Source organism: Procambarus clarkii, chromosome 47 (genome assembly GCF_040958095.1).
Source record: "Procambarus clarkii isolate CNS0578487 chromosome 47, FALCON_Pclarkii_2.0, whole genome shotgun sequence".
In the NCBI taxonomy this organism is placed as follows: domain Eukaryota; kingdom Metazoa; phylum Arthropoda; class Malacostraca; order Decapoda; family Cambaridae; genus Procambarus; species Procambarus clarkii.
In genome coordinates this window covers 7,243,327-7,256,104 of record NC_091196.1, presented here as the reverse complement: position 1 = coordinate 7,256,104, position 12,778 = coordinate 7,243,327, and positions in this window count along the sequence as shown.

Below are 12,778 nucleotides of genomic sequence, written 5' to 3'. Positions count from 1 at the left end.
ATCGCACCGAGACCCGCGGAGGGTGGCTCCGCAGGGGCCCCAGAACCCCCACCAACCAGAACAGGAGCAGAGGCCCCCCGCTTCACATCCTTCGTCAACACCACCACAAGGTGGCTCTTACCAGGGGCAACAGCCCACTGAGGGGAGCCACCAGCAGGAAGCACAGCATCCAACTCAGAAGGCACCACAGGAGGGAACACAGCGTCGGCCACATCATCATCCTCCATTCCATCATGCTCCTCTGCCCACGACCGGCGAGGTGACGCACCCCGAGGCGAGCGACAGCGCTTGAAAAGAGGCTGCTGAACGTCGGAGCTGTCACCCCCAACAAGTAGTGTCCCAGAAGAACCATCGACAGGCGGCCCCAAAATCGGGGCAGCACGTTCACGCAGAACAGCAGCCTGAACAACGCGGGGCAAAAAGCCACCACCAGGAACGGAGACCGGAGTCGGAGAAAGAAGAGACACAACAGGCGGAAGGGAAGACGTCAGCACACGTGAGGTATCCAGGGAGGGCGACGGAACATGCAGAATAGAAGAGGTACTCGTCAGCGAGGAAACTCCCAGAGGCGACGAGGCAGAGGACATGGGTAGAGACACACATACCACTGCACCATCAGCCCCGGGAAGCACATGGCCTCCAGCAGGAGACGCAGGCACCACCCCTACAGCATCCCCCAAGGCCATCGGATGCCGGTGCACCTCCACAGTCATCGAACGATGAAGGTTCGAAACAGGCGCCCCCAGGTCCCCCGAGCTCACCGGCGGGGCAGATACATCCGGTCCAGACGTAGCGACATCCGTAACCGCCGCGGGATCCACACCAGGCACTTGCACAGAGCGAGAATCCGCCGGGGAGTCCACACGCACAGATAAGCGAGGAAAATCATCCTCTAGGAAAACTAAAGGGGCTTCTGTATGAGGAGCGTCACAACCGGCCACGATGTGGCCCTCAGCACCACACCGGAAACACGTTCGGGCCTGCCCCTGATAGAAAGTCCTCAGAGACAGCCCACGATACGATACCCTGGACGGTATAGGGCTTGTGAGCCGCATGACAAGCGTGCGTGAACCCAGCCGGACCCCCTTCAGTCGGCCCGCACTCAAAGTGTTGAACTGGTGCTTCACCACCGACCCAAACCGCGTAAACAAGGCCATGAGGGCCGCCTCGGGGAAGGTCACCGGCACGCCTGAATACTCACAAATGTCAAGGGCCCCCAGAGATCCGAGATCTCTACAGACACAGCCGAAGCCGGAAGAGGAAGCGTGAGGCTATTCCAACGAGCCACAAACTCCCGGTATACATGTGACGTGGCGAATGACACCGCAACACGGGTGGGCGACAACTTCTCTAGGCCCAGGAGCTCGGGGACGTCAACACGGAGGACGTCGAGGAGGGCAACTTCTACAACGGGCCAGTCTACATCAGCAGAAAATCCAGCCGCACTGTGTCTATTCTTCGAATACGGCTAGTACCAGCCCCGTCCATACTGGCAGGTGGGGCCCCGACCAGCGGGAGCTCCACACACCCCCACAGCAACCGCCACTCAGCAACGGCAGACGACCACTGACAGCCAGAGCTCGACGTCTGCACCCTCTGGTGGCGCAGCCAGGAATCAGCTAGCAGTCGGAGAGCTGACAAGTCGTTGCAATTAGTGTTCTTTTTTGTAGACCACTCGTCTTACACTTCCGGTTTTCTTACAGTCTTGACTACACGGCTGGTGGGCCTTGTTGGTGACCTTGAGACAGCTTGCCCACTGTGATGTGACGTTCACTGGACTCTGCTCAGCAAAGACAGCATGGCTGGACTGGGACAACCTCGTTAGTGACGTGAGGTGTCGGTCGGATGACTGTACACCAGTCACCCCTACTGGATAACCAATTGACGAGTTACCGGATACAATGGGGAGGACTTTATGTAACGTGCCTCAGACCCCGATTTTATCAGCCAGGTGGGTCATCCCCAGACCTGCTGATCTCGATCCTTAGTTCACGTGTGACTGGGAGGCTGGAACTGCGGTACCATCAGACCTGAGAAAGACAGACACCAACAAATAGCGGAAGCATGGATATTAATCTGAGGTATAGGTAGTTGGAAACCCCAGAGCAAGGCAAGTATGCTACCTGAGTCATGCACATCAGTAAATACACACCATTGCCTCTACAGGATAAATATTATGAATTTTACTAAACCTGACTAGGGGAGTTCACTAACAATTTACTGTACAGCTCGCGACCTTGTTACCATAGGGTGACAAGATTGAACTTGACTACTAATGAGATCTGACAGAAGGTCATCCTCATCATCTGACTCGGCACTTGGATCATTAGACAGGTCAGGAATTAAACTTGCTGAAGGCAGCTCTAGTTCCTCTCTCGCGTGATAAGGTTTTAACTTATTAATATGAATCGTTCTCTCAACTTGGTCTTCAAAAATACCTTTAATAACTAATTGACCGGACCTTTTCTTTCAATTATTTGATAAGGGCCCCGCCATTTCGGTGCAAGTTTCCTGCTTTGATTGGCAGGAGCCGCCTCATTAACTCTCAACACAAGACTTTCGACTTTTAACTCAAGAGGTCGTACCTCTTTGTCATAATGTTGAACATAGTGGTTTCGTGCTGTCTTGGAAGCCCTAGATGCAATTCTCTATGCATTTTTCATCTTATTTAAAACCTCTGATGGGTAATCTTCCCCATATATAATATTATGTCTGTTAAGCAGACCTGATGGGAAATTGCATGAATGACCTGTGAAAAACCATAGGGGTTGGGTGTTAATTGACTGATGGATGGCAGTGTTCAGAGCCAGCTGGACATAGGGGCAAGTGTTCGTCCCACGAGTTTGCATCATTCTCTGCAAGAATTGCAAGCATATCTTTAACTGACCGGTTTGTCCGTTTTGTCATGCCGTTAGCCTGAGGGTGATAAGCCGTAGTGACTGCTGAAGTGGTTTCTGCAATTTTACATACTTCTCTAAAAATATTCCCATTAAATTCCTGACCTCGGTCAGAAACTAACACTTTAGGGGGGCCGAATACAGTGACGAACCTATCCAAAAACGCCTTTGCAGCAGTTCGAGAATATTTCTGAGGCAATGTAATCAGTGTGGTATACCTGGAAAGATGGTCTACCAACACCAATGCGTAACGATTTCCTGAATGACTGTGATGCAGATCAATCAGGTCAGCCCCCACCTGATCTAAGGGTTCAAAAATTTCTGGGAATTCTTGGAATGGAGCTTGTATCTTAAGGGTACCTTTCCTCCTTTGGCAGTGACCACAGGACTTAACGAAGTTAATGACCTCTTTGAACATACCGGGGAAGAAAAAGAGTGACTTGGCTTTCATGTGAGTTTTAAAAATCCCTGGATGACCTATAATCTTAGACGCATGTGCGAGTCTCAACGCCGACTTTTTCAATACATCTGGAATAACCAGCTGAAAAACTGCACGATCTTTCTGTCTCTTTATATAAAATATGACTCCATCCCTCATTCCAAAGCCATGAATTGCTAAATTACGTTTCTTCGACGGATATTTTCCTCCCTCCAAATGTTCAATAATTTCCTTTCACCTCGGTTCGTTCATCTGGAATTCTCACATCTTTTCACTGAAAATATTTTCAATAAGGTTTACGTTAATTGTAGCAATGTTTCTACTCAATGTGTCTGATACAACATGTGATGGACCAGGCTTGTAAAGTATTTGGAATGAGTGAGCAGCTAGTTTATGAGACCAACGTGACATGCGAGGGCACTTATTTCTTTTCTTAAAAATATGAGTTAAAGCCCGGTGATCTGTATAAATGACAAAGTGACATTGGAAAAGATATGGTTCAAAGAACCTGACACTTTCTACTACAGCCAAAGCTTCCCTATCCGTTGCAGAATAGCAGACCTCCAGACCCTTAACCTTCCTGCTAAAATATGCAACTGGGTGAGGAAGATTGTCATTATCGCGTTGCATTAAACACCCACCAATTACTATGCCACGGGCGCCCTGGCAGCCGTGGAGTGAGGACGTCATGCCGACCCTCCCTGGTTGTTGGGGTTGTTTGCCGATTTGGTCGCCAGGTGGTGTGGGCGTCTCTGCCCTCCCAGCTATTGCTGCCTGGCTGTGTGTTGACGTGGCGAGTTTGACATGGGTGGCCATCTTCCCCCTGTTGTGCGTGTGAACTCCATGGGCCTGGAGTTCACTAGTGGGGCTGGATATCCGGAAATTGAGGTGGTTATGTGTGACATGCTTCGGATCCCGGTGGAGGCTATCTACAGTGTGGAGCTTTTAACAGCCCACCGGGTTGTTCTCAAGTTCGTGAGGGAGGAGGAGTACCGGGACTTCCTCAGTCTTTACGAGGGGCATACGTTGCCGTTGCCGGGTGGTGCCGGCTCTGTGGCTATTTCAGACAGAAGTGGTGCCCTGACTTATGTCAGTGTCCATGGGGTGCCCCTGGAGTTTCCTGAAGACCTCCTCCGGCGTTACTTCGGGAGGTTTGGCGCTTTTGTAAGCGTGTGGGTGAACACGCTCTCCTCAGGGAGGTATGCTGGAAGGCGGACAAACATTCGTACCTAGGGAATGCGCCTGCTGTCAGATGTACCATCTGTTCGGCTTATGGGATAATACGTCCGGGTGTATTATGCCCGGCAACCCTGTACCTGTTCCGGTGTGGCCTGTTGGGCCATCAGGCTGCTGGGTGCTCTGAGGCCCCGGCTGCTCCTGTCAACTTGTTCATGGAAGAGAATTTCCCACTGCTCCCACTGGAGGAGGGCTCTGGTGATGAGGAGGTGAGCGTCCCGTTCGCTGCTGCGGCTCCCCCTTTGTCGCCCGATATTCCTCTGGTTGTTGCAGACCCTCCTCCGGGTGTTGCAGTGCCGTCGGATGGTCTACCTGCTCCTGTCACTGCCCCCGCTGCTCTCGTGGGGTTTCCTGGTACTCACTGTGAGGCGTCGTCGTCTTCTCCCTGATCTTCGGCTGCTGCGCCAGGCCCTGTGTCCTCGCCTCGGGTCCCGGCTGTGCTGGGGTGGCTGCGGAGCCTCCTGCTGTGTGTGGCCCGGTACCCCCTGTGGTAGAGGCTGCTGCCATAGTGCATCGGGCATTTGTTCGTTCGGCTAGTGGTGCCCGTGTTTCTGGGTCCGCTTCTGGCTCTGACGATATCCGGCCGGAACCCAAACGTTCCCAGCGATCGTCTTCTGCCTGGCCCAGTGATGGTGACTTCAGTGACTGTGGGTCTTCGGGTGTTGACGTGGATCCAGATGTATCGATATCTACGGCGTTCATGGTGGTGGAGGTCCATGTGCCTGCTGGTGCTGGAGCCCATGTCTTGGATGTGCCTTCTGTTCCTTTTCCCCCAGGGGGCTCTTCGCAGTGGGGGAGGGGGGGGGCTTCCGCTGCCAGAGATGGTATGGATGATGGTGCTGGGCGTGGCCTGGTGGTGACCTTACGGAAGGATGTGCGCCATCCGGGTTCCCTGCCGTTGTCTGGTGGTGTGCCCGTGCCCACAGATGCCCCTGTGGTGGTGCCCTCTGTAATGTTCGCTCCTGTGAGGATGCGCGTTGGGGCCCTAGGGGACGTGTTGCCGGCGTCTATGATGCCGCCAGGTCACTGGACAGCGATTGCCGAGTTAATGCTGTCTGACGAACCGGAGAACTTTCATGGTGAGCAGGTTCCCTGTGCGTGGGGACGCATGGCAGCTATTCGCCTAGTCAGAACTACCATCTGGGTCCCCTGTTTGCGTTTTTGTTTTTTGCCAGGGTTTCGGATGTTATGGCTTCCCCGGTGGATGGCCGAGACCCTTGGCGGTGGTTGCTCTGGGAAGCGTTCCATGTGCGGTTCCCGCGGGTCATGTACCCGGGCAAGTATGTCCGCTGATTTCTTGTTTATTTGTTTTATGTAGTGCTGTGTGCCCCTCTGGCTGTTTGTTTGTCCTATTGTGTTATGTGCTCGTGCCTCTCCCTTTATTTGTTGCAAGGCCGGTGGTTTGGTGTGCGTGTTTTTGTTCATGTGTTTGTTTTGTGTTGTTACTATGCCCTGTGTGTCTAATTTCTGCCTTACATGTTGTATTGTTATGATTTTCTTGTATTATGTTTCACGTTGTACTTCATAATGTGTTTTGTTGTCGGTCCTTCCAGCTGGTGCTTCTTTTTGATTTGTTTCATATGTTACTTTGTTTTGTTTCCTTGTCATTATTTGCTTATAAAGATTGCTTGTTTACATTGTTTTCTATTTTTTGTTATGATCTTGTCTTGATGTATGCTGTGTTATGTTCTATTCTATTTATTGTATTTAACTTGCATGTAAAAATAAATATATAAAAAATAAAATTGTTATGCCACTGGCGTCAGTGTGTACTTCCCACTCCTTATCAAAATCAAGTACTGCCAATACTGGGGTGGTAATGAGTTGACTTTTTAATTTTACATAAGCGTTATCATGCTCTGGTTTCCAAATGAATTTAACGTTTTTCTTAGTGAGCTCAGTTAAAGGTGCTGATGTACCTGCAAAAACCCTTAATGTGGCGACGGAAATATCCGGCTGCCCCCAGAAATCTGCGAACATCCCTTGCTGTCTTAGGTGTTGGCATGTCAGCAATGGCGCGACAGGAGTCGGGGTCAGGACGGATATCGTCTGTGCTCACCTGGAATCCCAGAAACTTGAATTTCTGAGATGCCAGAGTGCATTTCCCCACATTGAGTTTGAAACCCGCCTTATCTAATAATGTCAACGTCTCATTCAAATCTCGTAAGTGCTCATCAAACGTCTTGGAGTAAATAACCACATCATCCAGGTACGCTAATGAGTGCCTTCCCAAGACTGGACTGAGGATGCCCTTGCCCTCTGAAATGATGAAGGCGCTGTCTTTAACCTGAAAAGCATCCACTTGAAATGATAAGTATGAACCCCATCTTCTCTCTACCCGTCTCAGCGACTGGAATGGACCAATACGCAGATTTGGCATCCTGAGTGGAAAAGTACTTTGCTGCCTCTAACTGATCTATTATTTCCTGTATCCGTAGCAAAGGGTACACATCACCTTTAGTAATTCCATTGATCTTCCTGTAGTCAACGCAAAACCTATAACTACCATCCGGTTTCCGTACCAATACCACTGGCGACAACCATGGTGATGTATTAGGCTCTATCACATTCTGTCTCAACATTTTCTGACACTCATGCCTAATTACTTCCTTTGCCCGTTCCGGAAGCCTCCATTGACGAGTGTAAATAGGAGGATGATCATCTGTAGGAATAACATGTTCAATCCTATCCAGAAGCCCGATTTGATCGTCCTCTGTTGCAAACAGTCTAGAGAATTTACGTAAAATCTTTCTCAAAAGTTTCCTATCTGACTGTTGCACATGTTGCAAGTCCAGAGCTGAGATTAACTTATCCACTTCCTGAGTATTACTACTTTCACCTGTCTCGGTCTTGTATTTCCCCTGTGTAATACTATCTGTAACATTAAGTGCACTATATTGTGCTATGGTGGCTGGCATCTCCTCCTGGTTTTGATACTGAAAAATTCCCGTAATTTCCACAATCGTAGCCTGAGACAACCTATCACCTGCTCTGAAACGATAGGTTTTGTGCGAGAGATTCACAACTGGAATAAGGGCACCTTTATCACGCTCTATGGTTAAATGATGTGGGATTAACAAACTGTCGCATCTCCCAGCCACCTCAAGGGTGGTACCTGGTGCAATGTGACGAACCACTGATAATTGAATAAATTTAACTGAATGGGGTGGGCAACATTGTTTCACCAAGGCATGTAACCCACATGACTTCTTATCTGTGTCTGGAAGAGACTTAAACAACAACTTAGGATAGTGAATGTTGTACTTCTGTTTCTTACTAATAGAAGCAACCACTGGCAGATGATCTACCATTTTAATGGGATAAACTACCTGGCCCAACTTCAATCTGCACTGCCTTGCTCCCTCGTGAGCAGACAAAGAAACGTTAACCCGTACCAAAAAATCTATGCCCAATAAAATCTGACCAGGGAATGCAAGATTCTCGACAATCATGAAATTGTGTGGGTAAGCTTCTCCCTTACCCACTTAAAAATTGAGTGTAGCCTGGCCCAAGATATTAATATGTTGACCATTAACTGCTGTTAAATGCTTCCCACAACGCTTAAGGCGTGTCTCTTTAAGTGTGCTGGAGGCTGACTTTTTAATGAGCGTTGTTTGTCTTCCGGTGTCCACAAAAACTGTCAATCTCACACCTTCAACCTTCATCTCAAACGTTGGTCTGCGAGCCAACGTACTGGCCTGTCCTGGGTCATCCTTGACCAGTTTGCTCGTGCACACATACCTGTAGTGGCCTCGGCCATGACACCTCCAACAAATTTCATCACAAATTTTACGTCTACCAGAAGCCCGCTGGCTACATTCCCCAGCAACTTCTGTAGAGGCGACACTAGGAATGGGGGTAGGGGGGGAAGAGGGGTGGAGGGGAGGTGAGGAGCAAGGTGTAGGATTAATGGAGGGGGTAGGGTGGGTAATAGGTGGGGCTGGTTGGATGGGTTGGGGGGATAAGGGAGAGGGTGAGGGTAGGCCGGGGGAGGGTTGTGGAGGGGGGGGGGGTTGTAAGCAGGGGGTTGTGAGGTTGGGAATTGCATGGGTGGGGGCTAAGAGGGACATGTAATTTTCCACAATTCCAATAATGCGTTGACAAGGGTTTGGGTGGTATTTGGCTAGGGTTGGTATAAGTCTGCCAGTACTTGGGGTGGACATGGGTTGCCTGGAGGTGAGGATGGGGAACGGGGTTGTAGGTAGGGAGGGTTTGAGGTTGAAGGTAGTAGGCAGGGAGGGGAGCCTGGGTAAGGAGGGTTTGAGGTTGAGGGTTGTAGACAGGGAGGGAGCCTGGGCTGGGATGGGTGCTTGGATAAGGATGGGGTATTGGGGAGGATGCGTCTGCATACCTTGTCCATTCATTGATAAAAACCATTTTCACCCCAAAACGTAACTTCAAGACCCGTCGTCGGATCAGGGGTGAAATTTTAACACAGCATTTGGTTCCATAATTCCTCTAGTAAAAACACAAAACGTTTCCTAACCTCAATCCTTGGAAAAATGCTCCGTGTGTCCAAACCGGAAGTACTATTTATTGCCACCTTCCCTAATCGATTTCTCCCGCCCCAGTGAGGACCATCGCCTATTGACAGGCGATGACAGATGACGGCGGCAAAATCTCGCTGCCGTCAAAGTTCGCTAAAAAGAAGCTCGCTAAAAAGTTCCACCAATGAATGAAATTCTTGTCTCTTGTTTGCTTCCTCTCAAATTCGTAAAATAAAAATGCAGGCAGATAGAATACGCAACGGCATCGACTACCATTTATCACTCGTGAAACGAAACACTGTATACGATGTTGAATTAAATACATGCGCAGTTATAAACAAAATAAAACGGTTACGTTAATTATTAAATGATCGAAACTACTAGAATGAACTTGATAAAATATAATTATTTTACTATATTTATTTGACACTCAAAGTTGACTGGTAAGACAATTATAAAAAATTAAAGTTAGAATTTCTTAACTCTAAATACAAGTCCGCAATAAATCCTAAAAAATTGAATAATTACCGAATTCTTAATAAAATATACTGAAATATGCAATTAATATTTTCGCGAAAGGAACTACACTGAATTTATTGTAAATAATTCAGTTTGAACTCTGTTTTTATTTAGCTAAAATAATTTAAGTCTTGTTGACCAGCGCACAATTAATACAACACTTCAAGTTAACTGAATTTCTTAATTTCTTTTGTAATTCTTAAGCGCACTAGGATTGAAGACGTTACTAGTAATTTAATACTGGTGCGATGTTTAAGACTTCAACAATTATTTAATTCTTAATGCCCGACGCTAACAACGGCGCTCAGAATTAATTATTAGTATTTATTAATTAAACAAAATTAATGATAAATTACTTATTTACGTTACTTAATGAACTCGATGTTTACATAGTAAACACTTGTTTACCAAACGCTTTGTAGATAGGAGAAATTAACACTGATAAGCGTGACGCTCACAGATACAGAGAGAGTCGCGCTGATTCTTAATTAAAATTTAGCAATTATTCTCTCAAAATTATAATTTAAATACTGGAGCGTAGTTGACTTGTTACTTTAACTGAATATAACACTCGCTAGACACTTGGACACTTGGTAGAGCGCAAACAAATTACAGACCGCTGATTCACCAAGCGCTGAGTAAAACCGCTAGAAAAAAATCAGTCCCAACGCTAATTCACTTAAATGACCCAAAATCGACTTTTGGTCTCGCAAAACTCTAACTCGAATTACTTTAATGGCACACTTGAATTAACACTGACGACCCGTTGAACATATGGCTAGGCACAAAACTAGATTTTATTAAAAAAAAATGAGATTTTCCAAGCAACTTTGAAAAATTCCATCACAAAAATTTTTCCACAATTTTCACTACGTCTTTCACTGATTTCACTTCACTTCACTTGAAAACAGTAAAACCACTCACCTTAGTAATTCTCTCAGAGAATTAATACTCCACAACACAGAAACAAAAACTCCAGACTTCCTTATAATAAAAATTTATAATAAAAAAAAAATTCTTAGAAAATATCAACACTTATATACGAGAATTACTGAAACAAGGGGGAACACTTAACTAACAAGGGCATACTTAACTTGAAGGGGAACTCATATACAGGGACCTTAATTTAGTACTTAAGGAAAACTCAATTTGAACTATAACCATCCCGTCCCGGCCCGCCCTGTCGCTTTTCCGAGCCCAGGTAACCGCATCCACCTAGATTCCAACAGTACAAAAAAATCCCTGTCTTCACGGTCGACGGTTAGACTAGACAGCAGAACAACCGACGGATCTACTGTCCGACACCACCGAAATTCCGTTGCTAGAGAATCTACTAAGCCATCCCTCAGTGTACTCTTGTCACCATCATGGCTTTACCGTAAAAATCTGGCGATTGGGTCGCCTAACACGCCCTCGGGGATAATAAAAGCGTCCTAATACTTCCCCGCCCCGACAGTTTGAAACCTAGAATTGTTGCTGCGAAAACAAACCACGCAGCACCCTTGTCTGTAGTCGCAGAGGGTCAAGTAAGAGTGCCTTTCCAACTACCCAAGTCGGCCTCCACTCTAAACTGCTTACATAGCGCCTACACTTAACTGCCTATACTTAAACTTACCAGCCTTTCACGACACTAGAATCGCCTACTCTATGCAAATCGCACCAAATAGGATTACCGTCGACCTCTAGCTCGTTGCACCCTGTTTTCGTTATGCTTGCACACAGCATAACCGAACAGACAGACGCGTGAGGCTTCAATAATCGTCAAGAAATTATTGAAAACACCGCTGCTACTATTGTAATGAACCCTTCACTCTGCTCTCTCTATTCTTTACTCTAACCCTTCACTCAATACCCCAGCTTAACACTATTGCAGTTCAGTATGACCCCTCACTGAACTGCCACGAATATAAGCTGAATATTAAATGAGGAGGACACAACAAGAACAGGTGTTATTAATGTATAACTAATAATTAAAATCATTAAACACTGCCACCACCTTCCCAACCATAAATGAATGTTCTAAATTATTGTTTCCCCAGGAAGGGACTCGATCATGGAACTCAAAGGGGGCAAATAAGAATCTTGGTAAATAACTCATGAGAAGTAATACTGTAATCTTTACTGCCAAAGGCTTCCAATACCATCCGAGAATATCTCCTATAAAATGACTCACACAGCAATCAAAAGAAAGGGGGAACAGATAACTAAACACAATTACATTAAAACACTTTATTATTTTAAAACACGTATTGAAATCAAATTGAAAGTTATATACTACTTTGATAAAACATCCTAAGAGGCCAAATGGAATTCGAGGTGCATTCGAGTTGTACCAAAACTCAGACAGACATGCCCTTAATCCTGCAACCTCGGCCAAGATGTTGATTGGCTGCCCCCAGAACAGAAGACCTGTACCCCCAGTTGACACACCAAGACACACTAACTCTCATATTTTCTAAAACTTTTACCAGAGGAACAGGCTCCACCCACTTAGTTGCTAGGCCCATTTAACTCTGCCTATCAAAGCTCAACCAATGACTACAGAGTGTCACTCTTAGGCCAGCCAAAACCTCTGACTTAGCACCGCCCCTAGCCTCCTTGGAAGCTGAAGCCTGTCCTCAAAGTTCTGTTTTACTCCCGTAGAATCATGAACCGATCCCACGCTAAACAGGAAACCACAACCGTATATGGCTCCCAGCTTCCTCACTCGAAGCTTGAGAATTACGTAATTCGTCACTGGTCTAAAACTGTCAAATGGTTAGTGGCGAAGTGAGCAGGAGAGGGGAACGGATTGGAAAAGGGTATTGGAAAAGACTGGGAGACAAATGATTTGGAGGGATTGGAGACATAGGGATTGGGGGAACAAGTGACTTGACCACCTGCCTAAGGGGTAATTTGACTCTGGTTATGATAGGAAACGGCCGACAGAGAGGGGGAGATTGACTAGAGGGTTGGACTGATACATGGGAGGGATGAACAGGGGAGGGGAGGCAAGCGAGGGAAGGGAAGAGGAAGGGGAACAGGGAAGGAGCTATGGTCTGCACATACCATTACAGTGGACGGACGTTCATAGTTCTTATAATCCCGATGGATGAACGTACACAGTTCCTATAGTCACTATGGATGGAGGTACATATTACCTATACTCACTTTGGATGGACGTACAAAATACCTAGAGTCCCTTTTATTGGACGTACACA